This window comes from Helianthus annuus, chromosome 11 (genome assembly GCF_002127325.2).
Source record: "Helianthus annuus cultivar XRQ/B chromosome 11, HanXRQr2.0-SUNRISE, whole genome shotgun sequence".
Taxonomy (NCBI): Eukaryota; Viridiplantae; Streptophyta; class Magnoliopsida; order Asterales; family Asteraceae; genus Helianthus; species Helianthus annuus.
The window spans coordinates 129,042,851-129,059,963 of NC_035443.2; positions in this window are offsets into that span (position 1 = coordinate 129,042,851).

Below are 17,113 nucleotides of genomic sequence, written 5' to 3' on the forward strand. Positions count from 1 at the left end.
ATCAGATTTGTACTACCAAGTGTACAGATCTGAAGTCGGCAAACAATAATTCATCACAACTCAGACAAGAAAAATCCCAAACCCTAGATCTAGGGTTTCTATATCTTGAACGACAGAAACTCCGAGACAGCCGGATCTTCAAAATCTGGAATCGGCAGCAAGAACACTACCCATATCCACCAAGAACTCACTAGACCAGAGCAGATATGATCACAAATCCACAGCGGAACACGAATCAGAGACAAAACAATCACAGATTAAAAGCCCAAGAGCCATGTCAAAAACATTGTAAACAAATGAGATCAAACAACTTTCAACAAATCACTGAAACAAACAAATTACAAACAAAATAAAAACCTCTGATAGATCATCAAAACAAAGACCTGAACTCACTCTTTCTAAAAGATCTAACAGGTTTACGCTCAAACAAAAACTTGCACATGAACAAACCATAGACCTAAAGAGAGAAGACTCTAGAACACCTGAGAAAAATATCTCAACTTCAAAAACAACCGAGAACCATCAACAAGAGTCACATTCTTAGAAATGGCCCAACATGTATGAACAAATCATTTAGAAACATAACGATGCAATCAAAACAATGAAATGCAACACGGAAGCATAAGTAATCATCAATAGTCAAGTTTGTAAACTTAAACGAATTTAACAAACTAAAGCTTCTATAAATTTTACAAAAACTCTACAGATCTAAACAATCAGATCAACAATATGAGAATTTGATAACAAAATTTATACGACCTAACAGATTTTGACATGAGAAAACCCTAAACCTCATAAAGAAAACACACAGTAAAGATGAAAAATCTGATCTGATTTTTTTTACTTTATGTATACAAATCAAATACCATAAAACCATGTCAATAAATTAAAATAGACAATTAACAAGACTAACACAATCAGTCACTTATAAGATCAACACAACAAGTGTAAGACCTAGATCCAATAAAAACAGGGTATGGTCCTTCTGGTATACAAACTACTAGACCCCCTAAACCGGACAATAAATGCCTAAAATGCAAATAAATGCAATAAAACAGAAAGAATAAGGAAAGAATACACCTGAGGCATTTAACTCCAAGCTATTAGTCCTGTAGCCTTCACTGACGGCTAAAGAAGACTGACACGAAGAAGCAGCAATCGGATCCGGTTGGTTTGCCCTGTAAATCAGAAAAGACTACAGAGACCAACATAAATCGTCTTCAACCGGTTCAAGCCTTCCAGAACCTAACCCTAAGATCTCCTTATCACACCCAGATCCCACACACATCTGAGTTAGATCTAAACCCTAGAATCGGCAGCGGAAACGAAAACTCCAAAGAGCCCTTTTGGCTCTGATACCATGTCAAAAGAACATGGATCCGTAACCAGAAACTTTATTAGGCGCAAAAAACTCAGCAAACAATGAAACAATCGAAAAGAAATCCAGAAACTCTCTTAACACTTCTCACACGCAGATCATTAACACAATGATCTGCAACTCTCTAGATGAACAGGCTGATCTAATCAGAATCTCAACACAAGATCTGACACAAAGAAACACCTAGAAACCCTAAGAGAGAACCAGAGAGAATATTGAGAAAAAAATATCTACAACAGCGACTGAACTAAAAATTAAAATTATGTATCTCTGAACTGAGAGTTGTATCTCTTTTATAATTCCAGCGAGTCTCCAGTAGTAACAAGTGAGCCCACATAAGTCCAGCAGCCCAATACATCCAGTCAATCAGCCCAATTCGCCATTCGTCCAGCTGTCCGTCCAGCCCAATTGTTTCACATGTATAGACAGAAAAATACAAATAAATGTATGAAAATTTATAAAAATAATAAAAGTGTGTTTAACAAAGTATAATTTTCAACAATTTTTTTGTCGGTGGTCTCTCGGCCTAGTGGCACTAGGTGGTTATCTCCACCAAAGTGGTGTAGGTTCGAGTCCCATAAAGTGGGCAATAAATGGTTGGTTTTAGGAGTAGATTTTAGGGGATGTGTGTTGCTCTTAAAAAAGAAAAAAAAGTTATGCTTATTTATCTTTGGACTCATTCTACAGTGCTTGCTTTTGTCCAACTCGTCTAATTGGGCCACGAACTCTTGAACGAACTCCTTATCACCCATGTAGCATAAGGCCCAAAATGACTTGTTGTAACAGAATGTTGTTTTGTGTAGCCTAATTAATTCACTAACAAATGACAATGCAAGTCCCAAACAAAGCTTGTTATCAGGCACATGTATCACAAAGCCCAAAATAGCTTGTTCTAATTTAATGTTGTTTTGTCTAACCTAAATTAACTCATGATATTGCAAGCCCTATTAAGATCCAAAGTGTACAAGTAATCATATACATGCATCATAATACTCAAAAATGACTTGTAGGATTTTAAAGAATTCCTTTGAAATCCCAACAAAACTTGTCATCATACACATGTGACTTCTATAGCTTAATGCTTAATTGTGTAACCTCAACTATATCCTTAGTACATGATAAGGTCCATTAAGGTTTGGAAAAACTTGTTAATTACCATACACATTTATCATAAGACCAATAACGAATTGTATAACATATTGTTGCTTTGAGTAACCTAAACAACCCCATTCATACATGAAAAGGCCCATTAGTTTCATACATAAAAAAGGTTTTTTTTTTTTTTTTTTTTTTTTTTTTTTCCTCTTTACACCAACCATCTCCATTAGATGTGCTATTAGTCAGATTCTTTGAAAAAAAGGCACTATTATCAGTTTATCACACCGTCAATGTTTGCCTGTTTACAAAGTAGTAAGCTATTTATTAATTGGTAATTTTGAAATCCAGTCCACTACTTCCATTCCTGTCACTTCATGTCACAGGGTACAATTCAAATTATATGGGTTGATGTGGAAGGACATGATTTAATTTATATGAGTAATTTGAAGGCCTAATCAAGGTCCTAACTATCTGCATAACCAGTTTGCCTACCTGCACACTTAGAGTTTACCTACGCTGCGTATAGGTCTATACGCTGCATATAGGTCTATACGCAGCGTATAGGATTAACCCTATACGCTGCATATAGAGCTATACTCAGCGTATATAAACCATGGATTTCAGAGCCTTATCAGCAATCATTGCACAGAAAACAAGGGTTTATATACGCTGCGTAGGGACCTATACGCAGCGTATATAAAGCTCAATTTTTTTATTTTTTTATGTATTCCTTTGTTTATTTATAAAAAAAAGAAAATTATTTAAAAAAAACAATATTATTGGTAAATAACACAATTATGAATTATAAAAATTAAAAATAATACAACTATTATGAATTATAAAAATTAAAAAAGAAAATTATTTAGAAAAAAACAATATTATTGGTAAATAATACAAATATGTCCCGTATAGGTCTACAGGTGTATATATGTCCCGTATAGGCCTATAGGTGTGGTTTTGGTCCCGTGTAGGCCTATACGAGACTTATACTATCCACTATATGATACGATAATATACGATACGATATAACACCCGTATAGGTCTATAGGTGTATATACATCACCTATACGAGACTTATACTATACATTATACGATACGATGTAACACGATACGATAATATACGATACAATATAACACCTGTATAGGTCTATAGGTGTATATATGTCCCGTATAGGCCTATAGGTGTGGTTTAGTTCCCGTGTAGGCCTATAGGCATATACAAGACCTACATGGAACCTATACGAGACTTATACTATACACTATACGATACGATGCAACACGATACGATAATATACGATACGATATAACACCCGTATAGGTTTATAGGTGTATATATGTCCCGTATACACTATACGATACGATACGATAATAGACACTATACGATACAATACAATACGATACGACACTATAGTATAGGTCCCGTATAGGCCTATAGGCAGATACAAGACATATATGAGACTTATACGAGGTTTATACGAGACTTATAGGCATATACAGGGTCAATATGTGACCTATACTACATCTATACGATACGATATCACACATATAGGCCTATACGGGACATATACAACGCTATACGATACGATATCACACTTATAGGCTTATACGAGGTCAATACGTGACCTCTACTACGTTATACGATACGATATCACACTTATAGGCTTATACGACGTCAATACGTGACCTATACTACACCTATACGATACGATATAACACCCGTATAGGTCTATAGGTGTATATATGTCCCATATACACTATACGATACGATACGATAGGATACGATACGATAATATACACTATACGATACGATACAATACGATACGACACTATAGTATAGGTCCCGTATAGGCCTATAGGCAGATACAAGACATATATGAGACTTATACGAGGTTTATACGAGACTTATACTATACGATACGATAGTTAATTTTTTTTTTTAAATTCACCCTTTATATACGCTGCGTATAGGCCTACACGCAGCGTATATAAAGGGTTAAAAAGTATATTTTTACCACAAGTTTGTGGTTAAAAATAAAAATTACCCTTTATACATCACCTATACGAGACTTATACTATACACTATACGATACGATGCAACACGATACGATAATATACGATACGATATAACACCCGTATAGGTCTATAGGTGTATATATGTCCCGTATAGGCCTATAGGTGTGGTTTAGTTCCCGTGTAGGCCTATAGGCGTATACAAGACCCATATGGAACCTATACGAGACTTATACTATACACTATACGATACGATGCAACACGATTCGATAATTTACGATACGATATAACACCCGTATAGCGTAGTATATGTCACGTATTGACCTCATATAAGCATATAAGTGTGATATCGTATCGTATAGCGTAGTATATATCCCGTATAGGCCTATTGGCATATACATCACCTGTACGAGACTTATACTATACACTATACGATACGATGCAACACGATACGATATAACACCCGTATAGGTCTATAGGTGTATATACATCACCTATACGAGACTTATACTATACACTATATGATACGATGCAACACGATACGATATAACACCCGTATAGGTCTATAGGTGTATATATGTCCCGTATAGGCCTATAGGTGTGGTTTAGTTCCCATGTAGGCCTATAGGCATATACAAGATCTACATGGAACCTATACGAGACTTGTACTATACACTATACGATACGATGCAACACGATACGATACGATATAACACCCGTATAGGTCTATAGGTGTATATATGTCCCGTATACACTATACGATACGATACGATACACTATACGATACGATACGATACAATACGATACGACACTATAGTATAGGTCCCGTATAGGCCTATAGGCAGATACAAGACATATATGAGACTTATACGAGGTTTATACGAGACTTATAGGCTTATACGGGGTCAATATGTGACCTATACTACATCTATACGATACGATACGATATCACACATATAGGCCTATACGGGACATATACTACGCTATACGATACGATATCACACTTATAGGCTTATACGAGGTCAATACGTGACCTATACTACGTTATACGATACGATATCACACTTATAGGCTTATACGACGTCAATACGTGACCTATACTACACCTATACGATACGATATCTCACTTATAGGCTTATACGAGGTCAATACGGGACCTAAACCACATCTATACGATAGATATCACACTTATAGGCTTATACGAGGTCAATACGGGACCTAATATTTGTATCATTTTTAATTATTATAATTAATAATATTTGTATTATTTTTAATAATATTGTTTTTTTTATAAATAAACATGGAAATACCCCAAAATACACACAATTAATGTTCTTTTTTTTTATAAATAAAAAAAGGAATACATAAAAAAAATAAAAAAAATGGAGCTTTATATACGTTGCGTATAGATCCCTACGCAGCGTATTAGACAAAATTGACAATACTACCCTTGTATTTGGCTTCGTATAGCCTCAACACATGGGTATAAAAGACATTTTCAGACCTTTATATACGCTGCGTATAGGTCTATACGGAGCGTATTTAAACTTTGTGAAAAAATATCCCTCAAACCTACCAAAATGACCCAAAAAAATCTAATGGTTTATATACGCTGCGTATAGACCTATACGCAGCGTATATGACCCTTGTTTTCTGTGCAATGATTGGTTATTAGGCACTAAGATCCATGGTTTATCTACGCAGCGTATAGGTCAATACGCAGCGTATAGGATTAACCCTATACGCTGCGTATTGACCAATACGCTGCGTAGATAAACCCTAATTTTAGTATGGTTTGGTGTGCCAATAGGCACATTAGTGTGCCAATAGGCACACCCCTAATCAAAACAAACAACTGCACGTTAGGGAAATAGCACCCAAATTCTTACCACATATGAATATGTGTTAATTATCTATACGAAATAATAGACGAAAACAGTTATGTTGTTTGGAATCTATGTGATTGAGCTTAGTCAAATTCTAAACTAGAGAAAATTATATGCCAAGACTTATTCTAATGTTGTTTTCAACTGACATGCTTCCAACGTAACACCCAAACTTCTGGGTAAATGAAAAGTTCTAAAATACAAGGGCACTAGTTGCAAGCGGGTAAACTGAAGGTAGCGTTTGTTTCATGGAATATAATGGAATTGGAGCTAGAAATGGAATTTAAACTGGATTTTAACTAATTCACTTAAAATTAGGGCTGTCAAATCGTGTCTTGTTAGGTTTAACAGGTCTCTGACGATGCGTATAACACAAGTATTAAATATGAATACAACTCGTTGTCTTACAGGGTTTTATGTTTTATGTATCAAGAAAAAGAAATGATGGATCCTAACCACATAATTTTATTTATTGTTAAAAAAAGTAAAAAAATCACATTGTGTACTTTTTTGGTAAACAAGTCTAATAGTGTCTTATACAGATATCTATTGCATGCCTTACTTAAAATCCCATAATGTGATTGCTTGGTTTAAATAGGGGTGTTCAAAAAAATCCGGATCCGAAACCGACTCCGAAATATCCGAAAATTCGTATCCGAAAACCGGATTATCCGAATTTTCGGATTCGGATTTCCAAAATTTCCGGATAATCGGATTATTCGATATTCGAAAACTAATAAATTTTTTAAATATATATAGCATATGAGAATTATGTTTAGTTTGAAATATATTAAAAAATAGTAAATAATCGGAATCAGATGTGGATTTATAAAAGTTCATTGCTTTTAATGTTGAAAATTTGGAAAATCGAATATAGGTTTAGTTTTAATCTATGCACAAAACAATTTTTTGAATTGTTTTATGAATTCAGATATCTGTTTGGATATCTGAACCCGTATCTAAAACTTTGGATATCCGAAAACTGGATAATCCGATCTTGAACACCCCTAGGTATAATTATCACTGGAATTGAAATGTAAAATATGTGAACAGGTATAATACCTTGTTTCTTGAATGAAGGAGGTGAACCGACGATGTAGATGTATGGAAATAGCGACTACGAGTGGCAACAATGTGATGGTGATCACGACGGGTTTGCAATGGTTGTCAACGTGACTGTAAAATAGAAACTAAGAACAAGCTGATTGAATGGAGACGAATCATGCCAATGAAATTAGTTCATTACTTGGGTAACTAGTGACACTTAACTTAGTCAAATATAATGTTAAGTTTTAGTAGTAAGTATGTTGTTGTGGTTAAACAAGTTAACTAATGAAACTATAGGGGCTGAAAATGCACATCTAGAAAGATAAATTGTTAAAAGAAGAGAAAAAAAAGAATGTGCAAGTGTGTGCATGTCTAACGAGATCAGAGGGAGAGAAAGAAAGGACATGCTCTCTTGAATGTTTATTGACAAAATTTTGGGAAGAAAATTGGTGATTTTGTGCATGCATGAGCCTTGATTCTTAACCATCTAAACCTACTAAACACTAGGTAAGTTGCAATTTGTCTTTTGATGAAGTTCTAGTATGATGAGAAAGTTAAAACCATCAAATTGAAATGAGTTTTAGCAAGTATGACCTGAATTATGGTAGGAATTTCGTTTTGAATAACAATATGAATGAAAGTATGTGTAGAAATTTTGTATGTGCTTGTTATATGTGAAAACTCTCATGTAAGGAGAAGTGGGTTTTAGACATGATCGTGAAATTAGTGTTTCAGATTAGAATACTGTTAGGGGTTAATTTTTATGACTATAGATCACATATCCTTAAACCGGCCTGGATCACTGATCCTTAACAGATGGTGCAGGAAGTCTGAGGATCACGGATCCTTATTATTACATAACTTTGCTAACAATTGTTCTCTGTGTTTTCTCATGATAATATGCAGGTCATGGACGATGTGGACCAAGTCATGGCAAGAATCTCGGTCTATATTAGTTGAAGATGCCGCACATGTTGAATTACCACAACGTTCACAAGCTTGGACGTGGTCTCCCTAAACTTTCGGACTTAGTTGATAGTTTGATTTAAAGGGGTTGATCAAGTGTTTTTAGATATATTATTATCAGCTAACACACACACTCTATCGAATACAAGCTCGCGAATACACTCTCTCACAGTAGCAAACATTCATTGTACCACACTTGATCAACATCCGCAGTTGTAATCTTTTTGTGCAATATAGTTGATAGTGATAGTTTTCACTATCCGAGATTTTTTATGCCGGAGATCTCATAAAGATCAAGGGCTTTTTCCTCGTATAAATCATTGTGTTCATTGTTCTCAACATTCTACATTTGATCATATACTTATTTAACATTCAAGCACACTACCTCACAAAATCAGATTTGGTTACATTATCGTTTCTTTGATTTTTGACCAAAACATTTTGGCGCCCACCGTGGGATGAGTGGTGCTTCCATTTTAAGAAAAAAATGTTTTTTGTTCATTTCTGTTCAACATCATCACTTCCATGGCTTCTCAGGGAAAACCCACTTCAAGTGCCATGCCGACGGTTACCTCTTCTCAAACTAATTCATCATTACCTCCTATTCCACTGCCATATCAGAAGAATCCGGATAATACTCAAAAGAAGACATCATCAGTCTTCCAAAGATAAAAAATTTCTACTAGTTCTTCTTCTCCTAATACTAACAGTGATATTTCTACTTTGTTTTCGCAGATAAAGAGTTACATGGAACAACAAGACAAGACTAACCAGAGGATCCTCTATGAGATCGATGACATCAAGAAACAGAAGAGGCCAGCAGAGGATCACTCTCCACTGGTGCCCAAGATGTTGGACTTCGTCACCCCAGCAAATGCAGTACAACTGTCCAGGATGTCTAGTACACAGCCTCAAGGATCCTTCATTCCACAACAGGGATCACTGGCAATGACCCTTCCTCAAGGATCTTCGATCCATCAGCATGGATCATTGGCCATGACCCTTCCTCAAGGATCCTCGATCCATCAACATGGAACAGTGACAACCACTTAACAATAAGGATCCTTCATTCGTTCTGAAGGATATATGGAGATGTTTCCGGTTCAAGGATCCTACTTCAACAATCAAAGATCCTCACCCAGGGTTCAAGGATTTATGGATCACACATCCAGACCTCTAGTGCAGACCTACCCGGGGCCTAATGTCTTTCAGGATCAAGGATCCTCAGGCAGATAGTCATGGAGAAGCTCTGAAATTCATGAAGGGGATTTCATCCCTATGCAAACCACTGCTTCTTCTGGACCTACTGTTATACCAGACATATCTTATCTTTGATATACTTCTGGCATACCAACTTCGAATCAGTCAGGAGGTAACAATTTTAATACTTCTTTTGATACTAACTTTGGTTATATGCAGGATGCAGGAATCAACCAAGCTATGGCCAGAGAATTGCAAAAACTCAAGGACATGATATCTAGTGTCCCAGGAGTGGTCAAACTCATTCCTGAGATTCCAGATGGAAGTCATAGAATATCTCGCTTTACACATCCCATATGCAAGGCTGAGATACCAAAGCGATTTCAAACCCCCAACATGAAGTTATATGACGGTATCACTGATCCAGAAGAACATGTAGCTCAGTATAAAGAAAGAATGGAAATCAACCTGATTAAAGACAGATTGAAAGAAGCCTGTTTATGCAAAGGCTTTGGATCTACACTTACCGGATCAGCACTAAAATGGCTGCTAAGTCTTCCTCCCTATTCTATAACTTCATTCTCACACTTAGTTAACTTATTTAATAACCAACTTTCTTGTAGTAGAACCTTTGAAAGGTTAACTAGTGACTTATATAGGATCACCCAAGGTCGTGATGAATCACTTAAAGATTATGTTATTAAATTTGGTAGAGAATCATTAGATATCCAAACCTAGACATTGCTACTGCTGTAGAGGCATTTAGAATGGGATTGCAAAAAAAGATTCTCCTTTCTATGATGATCTTGTTATGACACCTTGTAGGAACTTAGATGAAGTAAGAAACAGAGCTCTAAGGTTCATCCGTCTAGAGGATGATAGGAGGATCCAGGATAGATTGTCTGGATCATCAAAACAGGAGAAGCAAGGATCCTTTTTCAAGAATAATCGATCCAAGCAATACTCCAAACATGACAATCAAAATGTTCACTCTATTGAACTAGAAGAAGACGAGGAAGAATATCCTCATATATCTAAATATTGTTTTTTTGTTAATAATAATGCGTTGGTGCTTGCTTTATAGAATCTAGGTGAGAAAGCTAGATGGCCTAAGAAGAACGAAAAGCCTACATCTTACAAGGATAAGTCAAAGTGGTGTGCATTCCACGAAGACTTTGGCCACCTCACTGATGAGTGCATTGCACTCAGAAAGAAGATTGGCTATCTTCTAAGCAAGGATCACTTAAAAGAGTTGTTGGGAAGGAAAAAATCAAAGATCCAGGATCCTAAAAAACTGCCAGAAATAGCACCTACACCACCTGCAGATGCTCAAATCATCAACTTCATTTCAAGACGATCTGACATATGTGGAACCTCATTCTCTGCAGCGAAGCGACATGCTAAAGAGACTAAGCTGGAAAATGGAGATAGGCTTATCCGAACCTCAACTCTAACTCAACAAAAAATTTTATCCTTTGATGAGGATGACCGTGTTGACATGTAGGATCCTCATCATGACAGTTTGGTCATTACTTTGTTTATATCTAACCATTTTGTTCGTAGGATCCTTATCGATGGCGGGAGCTCGGTGAACATAATTCAACTAGATGTCCTCAAAAGGATGAACATCCCAGAGTCAGAGATAGTTCCGAGATCATCCGTCCTTGTAGGATTCAGCGGAGATACAAAGAATACGCTGGGGGACATCAAACTCCCAATCTATATTGAGGGGGTAAACTCTGTTTAAAAATTCTGTGTTATTAACTGTTTATCTTGTTGCAATGTGATCCTTGGCAGGCCATGGATACATGACATGAAAGCTATTCCTTCGACATATCACCAATGTGTGAAGTTACCAACTCCATGGGGAGTAGTGAAGATTGAAAGTGATCAACAGGATGCAAAGAACTGTTACACCTCCTTAATGAAGCCAACTTCAAAACCAAGGGCGACATAGCAATTAAAGTATCCTCCAAGGGATGTCATGGAGGTAAGGGAGTAGGAAATCAAGGATATAACACTGGACCCTAAGGATCCTGAATCCAAAATTTTTATAGGATCTGTGATCCTTAACAGTATAGAGCAGGATCCGGTATCCCTCCTAAAGAGAAGAAAATCCACCTTATCTTGGAAGCATGATGATATGACAGGTATCTCCAAAGATATTATGACACACAAGTTGGGCATTGATAAGTCTTTCAGGCTAATCCATCAAAAGAGAAGGAAGTTTGCACCTAAAAGGATGTCATTATCCAAGAAGAAGTTAAAAACTCTTAAAGGCAGGTATGATTAGGGAAGTTAAGTATCCAAAATGGCTAGCCAATGTGGTAGTTATTCAAAAGAAAAAAGGAAAGTGGAGGGTATGTGTTGACTTTACTAATTTAAAGGAAGCATGTCCCAAGGATCCTTTCTATTTACCACACATTGACTCCATGGTGGATGCAACAGCGGGCCATGAGTTGCTTACTTTTATGGATGATTCATCTGGATTTCAACAAATCCTGTGGAACTATCTGGTCAGGAAGATACGACATTCATGACCCCCCACTGGCATATACTGTTATATTGTTATGCCTTTTGGATTGAGAAATGCAGGTTCCACTTATCAAAGACTAGTGAATATGATGTTCAAAGAGCAATTTGGAGACACCATGGAGGTATACATTGATGACATGGTGGTTAAGTCCAAGAAGGCACAAGATCATCTTAAGGATCTCGAAGTGGCATTTAACATCCTTGATCAATTCAACATGAAGCTAAATCCTTCAAAGTGTCACTTTGATGTCAAAGCTGGGAAATTCCTAGGATACATGGTGACCAAAAGAGGGATTGAAGCTAGTCCTGAACAGATAAAAGCAATAGTGAACATCAAATCTCCAACCAATGCAAAGGATGTACAAAGATTAACAGGAAGGATCGCAGCCCTGAACAGGTTCATCTTAAAGTCTTCAGAAAAGTGCAATGATTTCTATGATATACTGAGGAAGAATAAGAAGTTTGAGTGGACTGAGAAGCATGAAGCTGCTCTCAAGGCTCTCAAGGATTACCTATCCTCAGCACCAGCCCTGATGAAACTAGAAGATGGTGAGCCATTATCTTGTACTTAGCTATTTCAGGTAAAACAGTAACCCTCCTACTAAATATTATTTACTTTAATCTCTTGTGGATAATTATTATTTAGTTTAATCTCTTCTAGTTAATTATAAATGACTCTCCTACTAAATATTATTTAGTTTAATCTCTTCTACTTAACTACAAATAATTATTATTTAGTTTAAATTTAATGTATACTTCTCATTATAATATCATTTATTTGATTTTCTATATCATATTATCTTCATTGTTTATATTACCTAACGTGTTATATAACAGCTATAATTTTTAGTTTCTTTTTACCCCAACTATTCAATCATACATTTTTTTCTATCTTATATTAACTAAATAAAAAATTAATATTAAATATTATCCTACATTAAATGTAGAATAAAATACTTCTATTTTTCTAATAAAATATTATTCTTAAATTTAAATTGTTATTTTAAGAGATTTTTAAATAGCCAAATTATTTATCACCAAAACCAAACTTTATGATAATAGATTATTTATTTATTTTTATTTTATTTGTTAAAAATATTATATTGATTTTATTACATAATTTTAAGGGTTTCTTTTAAATTTAATTTCTATTTTACCACTCAAATGGTTGCTTATTTGCTTCTTGAATAACATGTTTGATCACTGTATCTTCTTTTCAATAATCATCTCCGTAATCACCATATATTTCGCGTACCGAGTATATCCATTGTTTTTTTAAATATAATTTTCTTATTATTTGGTATATAAAATAATATTTATTTAACCCGTATAATACATGAGAGTTTTTAAATATATAGCTTTTTTATTATTTGATAAACAATGAAACGGGATCAGGAGAAAATGCACTAAAGTGTGAGAACGGTGAGAACACATCCTGATGGGACACGTGGCGCACGATATTATCAGGGCGGAGGGGTTTTTTTGTCTTTTTATCTTTCCTTTTTTTTCATTTTTCGTGTGTCACAATATAGCTTTATTTTTTGGCGTGTAAGATTTGTTTGGCGTTTGTTTATATTCAATAAATATCTAGCGTTTTACTGGTCTTTCTTAGATCTGTCTCGTTCAATTAATCGTTCTTGTGTCACCTAGATAACAGTTTAGCGTTTATGGCGTTCCCAAATTCAATAAAATTAATTAATAACTTTAACATATTTGGTGTCCATGGTGTTACCAAAATCATTATATACATTAAAAACTCCAACTGCTAACTGTTGGTAGAGGAGTATCGTCAATATCATTATCTTCTTCTTCTGCTGGAAATTTTCTCTCCAATTTTCTTATTACCTTTGGAGTTCTTTCACAATCGTTTGCCATTGGAACCCCAAGGGCCAGAATATCCCTCTTAACCCTTTCATCCATGTTAAGTATGGCTTTGACTGTCTTGATTTTCACTATTCTCCTGTCAGAGAACTTTAGGACGAAACGTTTCTCCGACCCATCAAACCTCCATGCAATAACTTGAGCCATTTTTTTTTTGCGTTTTAGTTAAGGTGTGACGTGTTAGAGAATATGTGGAGTGTTAAATTTTGTTTACCTGTTCTACTTATATAATGACTTTTTTTTGCCGCCAAGTATGATGCAGTCCTATAACGTCAGGTAATTATGGCGTTTTTGACAAGAAAAATAAATTCAAGTACCGATGTAGTGGGTTTTAATTATAATGTTAATAATAAATTTTCCGTCGCTTCAGTTTATTGTTTGTTTCACCTTCATCTGTTTTATGGCTCTAACACGTACCATCTAAAAAAATGCTTTGTAAAATCCCAAGATGCCACAAATCTTATTATATTTGTAAAGTTTGGCGTTTTACAAGTTGTGTTTTTAGAGAAACAATGTATTTTTTTATTGTAAAATTAGAAAACAAACTACAGAAAGAAAAAAAATAGAAGCGAAAAAATAAATTAAAAATCCTAATCGAATTTCTATTCCAAATCTTCACTGTCACTAGTCTCTTTCTTCCTTGAAACTACAAGAACCGTCACAAATATATGGCGTTTTTTTGTTGTGGATGTTTGGAACACAAAATGACATGAGTTTTTTGTTTGAAATTCATCTTTATCTTCATCCCACTCTTCAGCGGCATCTGTCTCCTCATGCCATTCAAATAATCATCAAGAACAAAGGACAGAAAATGACATAGGTCTGTCATCAGTCTTTTTTTCTTGGAGATTTGTCCATCTCATGCAGCAAAATTTTATTGAGTTACACCCCTCAACTAACAATCCATTCGGCGAAACTTTGCGTAGAACAACATTGAATATCCAAGAAACTATGTTTCCATTTTTGAATTTTTAACTTTTTGGCGTTTTACAATGAGTGGTTTTGGGGGAACCATGGCGTTTGTTTTTTGGTTTAATGAATGGAAGGTGCTGAGACGTTCCTGTTTATAGGAAATCTTTGGCACGGAGTTTAGGCGGGATATTATTAATAAGTGAATTTAATAATAAAATATCCTTTGGTTTTCAGTTACTGTTTGTATTCCTGTTTTGCTCAGCTTTACTTGTTAAGTCTATAACACGTCTCATCTTTAATGACGTTTTATATTTAATGGCATTTTTATTAGTTGGCGTTTTGTATTTAGATGTCGTTTTATATTTAATGGCATTTACGGAGAAACGATGTTTTACCCTTTTTACCCTTAATGAAGCACGTTCCAAGTAATAAAATTGATTTATTTACGAAAACGTCATCGCGCCAATCTTGTCCATAGATTGTTTTGATCTGACGATCCATAAGCGTTCTCACTGTTCTCACACTTTTTACTGTTTTCCCTAAATCCTGACCCGATAAAACAATATTACATTTATTCAACCCGTGTAATACATATGCTTTTAAATATACAAATTTTTTATTTGGTGTATAATATTACATTTATTTTACCCGTACAATACATATGGGTGTTATAGATATAACTTTTTATTATTTAATATATTAAATTACATTTATTCAAACCATGCAATAAAGAAGGTTTTTAAAAATATATTGTTTTATTATTTATTATATTAAATTCATTTATTTAACCCGTGTAATACACGGGGTTATAACCTAATTTTTTATATTAGTTTCTCTAAATGCAGTCTGATAGCCATTTTATGATTGGTAATATATAAATTTAAAATAAAAACTAAAAGTAAAGGTTAATATAACATACTCAACGCGCTTATGAATGGGTAATGGTTCATTGGTAAAGATAAATCTTTGTTTAGGAGGGGTAGGTCTTGGGTTTAAGTCCAAGACATGATTAAAAAAGAGTTAAATGTCATTTTAGTCCCTGTGATTTGTGCCATTTACCAGTTTATTCTAAAGGTTTGAAATGTTGCGATTCTAGTCTAAATAGTTTCAAACGTTGCCATTTTAGTTCACTGGGTTAACTCAATCCTTTTATTCTCTTAACCAAAAGGGCATTTCGGTCATTTTATATGTAATTCTGTTAACTAGAAGGGCAATGCGACCGTATAAAATGATCGGATTACCCTTCTAGCCAATAGAAAAAATGAACGGAGTTAACCTAGTAGATTGAAACGGCAACGGTTGAAACTATTTAGAAAAAAATGACAACGTTTCAAATTTTTGTACTAAACTGACAAAATGACTCAAAAGAGAGTGACTAAAATGGTATTTAACTCTTAAAAAAATATTCAAGGCTTATGATAATTTTTAATGTCTTTCAAAGAAGTGATATTCGATAAATTGGGTATTTATGAGCATTCAACGCCTATCAAGACGTGATTTAAATTTTTAACGTGATATTCGATAAATTAGGTATTATGAACGATAACTATAAATAACTGTTTTCTTTCAAAATAACATATCCAAGCAGATCGATAAATTAGCTATTTATGAACGATAAATATAAATAATTGTTTTCCTTTAAAATAACATATCCAAACAGACTATCCATTCATATATGTTAATTAGCCAACGAAATGAATAGTACATTTTACCATGTTGATATATGATTGGGCCCATTTGGCGGTGATGGGCTTATCACCACCAAATGAGACACGTTTTGTGTCATCTGAAGGGCGATGTAATGCTACCGCCCCCTTTGTTACAGAGAGCAGGAGATGCGGTGACTCAGAAGGAATGCAGAGAGAGAAAGAGAACCGATTTCATGGCAGTTTGCTGGCGGTGGGTTGAGGCGGAGCTTCAGATGCCGCCTGTGAAGGCGGTGTTTTGCCGAAGAAGATGCCGTTGCAACCGGCGGTCATCCCCCTTGCCAACACCTCTTTGAAAGTCTCAGAAGAGAAGAGACTGAAGAGAGGAAAAGGGGAGGAGAGGGGCGGTGACCGGAGTCTCACCACCACTCTAATCAGGGTTTCTAGGGCTTTAGATTCATTTGATCTGTGGTTCAAGGTTTATAGGGCTTTAATTTCTGATTCAAGGTAAGTACTGATTAACTGATTATATATTATATGATTGGAATCCTTTT